Source organism: Petaurus breviceps, unplaced genomic scaffold, assembly GCF_028583685.1.
Source record: "Petaurus breviceps papuanus isolate PSGF00001 unplaced genomic scaffold, PetGlider_PUasm1.0 99, whole genome shotgun sequence".
In the NCBI taxonomy this organism is placed as follows: Eukaryota; Metazoa; Chordata; class Mammalia; order Diprotodontia; family Petauridae; genus Petaurus; species Petaurus breviceps.
In genome coordinates, this window is record NW_027187465.1 from 18,630,197 (window position 1) to 18,634,653 (window position 4,457).

Sequence of the window (4,457 nt, forward strand, 5' to 3'; positions counted from 1 at the left end):
AGAATGTCAGAGTTCGGAGGGAGGTTAGAATAGATAACGGCAGAGCTGGGAATGGACTTAGAACACGAGATGTCAGAGTTGGGAGAGAGGTTAGAGCAGAGAATGTCAGAGCTGGGAGGATCCTTAGAACAAGGAATTTCAGAGCTGTGAATTATCTTATCATGCTCCTTCCTTTTATAGAGATGGGAAATTGCAGCCCATTGAGGGGAAAGGAATTGCCCAATGTCATACAACCTCACTAGCAAAATCAGAACCAGAATGTCAGAGCTAGTAGGGACTTTCTTTCCTTTGTACAATCTATCTCCTGTACTTGGAATGTTTTCCCTTATCACCTCAGTCTCTTAGAATCCCTGACTTTCTATGAGACTCACTACCTACTGCAGTCAATCTTTCCTGTTACTTCTAGGGACTAGTGTTTTTTCCCTCTTAGGTTACTTTGAATCTCCTTTTCTGTTTCTTTTTTGAATCTATTTAGATACTGTGAGCTCTGACAGTGTTTACCCTCCAGTTCCTGATCTCACAGATAAGTCTCAGGTCCCAGAACAAGGCAATGCCTCCCCCTTAGGATTCTGGAGACACCCCTTAGGAGTCTGGGAGAATGATTCTCTGTCATTGGCTCAAGCTCTCACAGGTCCATAGGGGTGGTTTCCTTCCAACCTCTCAATAATTTTAACCAGCCAACCTTAATCAGCTTTAAGAAAGGAGCATTCTGGGGATGCTAGGTGGCACAGTGAATAGAGCACTGGCCCTGAAATCAGGAGGACCTGAATTCAAATCCAACCACAAACACTTAACACTTACTAGTAGTGTAACCTTGGGCAAGTCACTTCACCTCAATTGCCTCTCCAAAAAGCAAACAAACAAAAAAAGTATTTATGGAGGTTGCACAGTAAAGAGTTAGTAAGAAATACACCCCCCCCCAAGTCTGTGGTATACTTTCTCATAAGAACAAAGGGAATTCCAGGGCTCAAGTATAGAGAGAATAAATGGCCAAAGGGTAACTCTCAGCCCCTACTTACTCTGGGTCCTCTTCTCCCACTCCTGGGATGCTCAGGAAGTTCCCCTTAAATATGGTGAGTTTTTGTTCAACTTATCCTTGGCTCCTGATAGCAACGCTCCCAACATCCATGGCTGTTGCAGAGGGACAACACTGAGGAGAAGACTGAGAGACCAACATCCCTCATACCTTTCAGGGCTCACAAGTACCCTGACCAGAGGAGGGGTGGGTGGAGAGTGTGAAGGAGACGTGGACAAGGCCAAAGCTGAGACTTCCCCTCCCCCCAGGAAGTTCTATTCCAGGGTTTCAGAGGAAAGCCACACTTGTTCCAGCCTCTCCACTCTCAAGTCTTTTATATAGGACTTGTTCAGGTTTTCCAGTCATATCTGGCTCTCCATGACCTCATTTAAGGTTTTCTTGGCAGAGATACTGGAGCAGTGTGCCATTTCTTTCTCCAGTTCATTTTACAGAGGAAGAAACTGAGGCAAACAGGGTGAAGTGACTTGCCCAGTGTCACCCAGTTAGTGTCTAAGGCCAGATTTGAACCCAGGAAGATGAGTCTTCCTGATTTCACACCTGGAGTTCGATCCACTGTGCCACCTGACTGCCCCAAGGACTCAAGGTGTTCTTTAGTAAAATAGAACAGGCTTCCCATTGGACATTATGTCACTTCATCACATGGCTTTAAAGACGTTTAGCATTTAGTCTAAGACCTATGATTGATTGATTGGGCATCTTATTACTTATTTTTAAAGGGGTAAGAATTGAAGAGATCGGTTCCCCATCCCCTTACATACACCATCCACATATACATATATGTATATATGTATATGTGAATGTACACATATATTATTATCTGATTCATTAGAATGTAAGCCCCTTGAGGGCAGAAACTGTTTTTGCTTCTCAGTATTTAGCACAGTGCCTGGCACAGAGAACGTTAAGTGCTTGTTGATAAATTGAGTCATCAAACTATAAGGAAGCTTATTGTTTTATGTGTTTTTGGTTTTTTGTTTGATTTTTTGCTTTTTGGAGAGGGGAAGGCAGGGCAATCAGGGTTAAGTGACTTGACCAAGGACACACGGCTAGTTTTTGTGTTAAGTGTCTGAGGCCGTATTTGAATTCAGGTCCTCCTGACTCTATTCACTGCGTCATCTATTATAAGGAATCTTATAACAGGAAATGTAAGAGCTGGGAAAGGCCTTAGAAAAGGGAATCTCAGAGCTGGGAGGGTCCTTAGAAGAGGGCATGTCAGAGCTGGGAGGGGCCTTAGAACAGGGCATGTCAGAGCTGGGAGGGGCCTTAGAATGGGTAATATCATTAACTAGGGTAGACCTTAGAATGGAAAACCAGAACTGGGAGGTCTAAGAGGCCTAAGAGAATGTTGAATAAAGGCAAAATGTAAAGTTTCTCCATCTGTGTTTTAGAAACTCATTTATCTGAGTATAATAGCGTTAGACAGCAGTTTATCGGGGAAAAAAATGAGTTTTTTCTTGGATTGCAAAGTTATCTAAGAACCAAGAAATCCACTGGCTTCTTAGGCTGCCTTAAGAGAGGCAGTGCATTCAGGAATGAGGAGACAATCGGCCCATGGTGCTCAACCCTGAACAGATCCAATCTGGAGTATTGTACTTAATTCTGCTACAGATTAGAAAGGATGCTGATGAACCAGAGAACATCTTGGGAAGGATAACTAAGACTTGGAACAGCCTTGACTTCATGCTGTATGAAGATTTACTGAAGGAACTAGGAGTCTGAAGAAGAAAATGCTCTGGGAGGGTTAGGGTGGGGACTGAGAGCTGGGTTCAAATATTAAAGAGGCTACTATATGGAAGAGGGATTAGACTCCATCAGTTTAACCCCAGAACTAGGAGCAATGAGTACAAGTTACAAAGAAGCAAACCTACGTTTGGGGAAAACTGGCTAGGGCAGTGGGTAGAGCACTGGGCTTGGTATCAGGAAGACTGATATGTATGAGTTCCTATGCAGCCTCAGACACTTACTAGCTGTGTGACCCTGGGAAAGTCACTTAACCCTTTTTGCCTCAGTATCCTCACCTGTAAAATGAGATGGAGAAGGAAATGGCAAACCGCTCCAATATCTATCATGAAGAGTCAGACATGAATGAAATGACTCAATAACAACAAAATTTAGATGGGAGGACAGGAAAACCTTACTGGCTCCCATCAGAGACAGCCCAAAGTGGACACTGGGAGAGTCTGGGTTTCAAGGCTCATTGAAAGCTGTCAAGCAAAAGCTAGTTGACCACTTATTGGGCACCTTGTAGTGGAGATTCTTTTTCATGTATTCAGCACATAGTAAACACTTAACAAATTTCTTTTCATTCATTCATTCATTCATTCATTCATTCATTCATTCATTCATTCATGTATGACTTGGAAGTAGATGACCACTGAAGTAAAACTCCAACTCTGAAATTCTATGATTCTGTGATCCCACAAAGAGTTAACTTTCCTGCCCAGGCCTAAAGTGGTCAGCAGTCCAATAAATTTTGTCCCTGAAGAACAAGCCCCAATCATCATTAGTCTTGGCTCATTGGCCTGCAAGAGCTCCTCGATGAAGGTTATCTCTGTGCTCCTGGGCACTTCACAGGGGCCATATTTCATGCTCTGAAAACAGATGACCGTAAAGGTCACCCAAATGAAAGCCTCATTCAACAGGTCTGTAAACGACTCAGCTTGGGTGAGGGTCAAACTATCAGGGAGATAGGGCAGGAGCAGCCACTCCCCAGGGAGCAGCCTCCTTCTCTCTCAGCACACGCTCAAGTGACCAGCACATATTAATCGAGTTGCCCACCAAGCAAGGTCAAGCGGGAGAAGGCAGGATCTAAATGGTCATAGTCCCCTTCCAGTAAGGAGAACAGCTGAAAACCTATTTACACAGCATTTTCCATATTGTTCAAGGGGAAAACCATCATGGTGATAGCATAGAGACTGAAGAGCAGGATTTATACATAGATGACATAGGTGGCTGCCTGTATAGTATAATTTGAAGATTCCAGAAGGCCCAAAAGATCTCTCTGTCTGTCTCTTTGTCCATCTCTGTCTGTCTCTTTCTCTCTCTTTATTGATCTCTCATCTATCTGTACCCATGCCTGGAATACCACAATTAGAGATTCATCGAATTGGGTTGAGGGGTAGTTTCATTTAATAGATTAGCTTGTGAGATCTTCTAGAATAGGGGCTGTCTTTTGCCTTTCCCTGTATCCCTAGCACTTAGCACAGTGTCCACCACATAGTAGGCACTTAGTAATGTTAATTAACTAGCATATTGATAGGTTAAAGGCTTAGGATGGACTTTAGAGATGGGGATAATCTAATACAACTCTTAATATATTTATATGACCCTTAATATATATGACAAATAACCTATCTATCCTGTCTGTCTGTCTGTCTATCTATCTATCTATCTATCTATCTATCTATCTATCTATCTATCT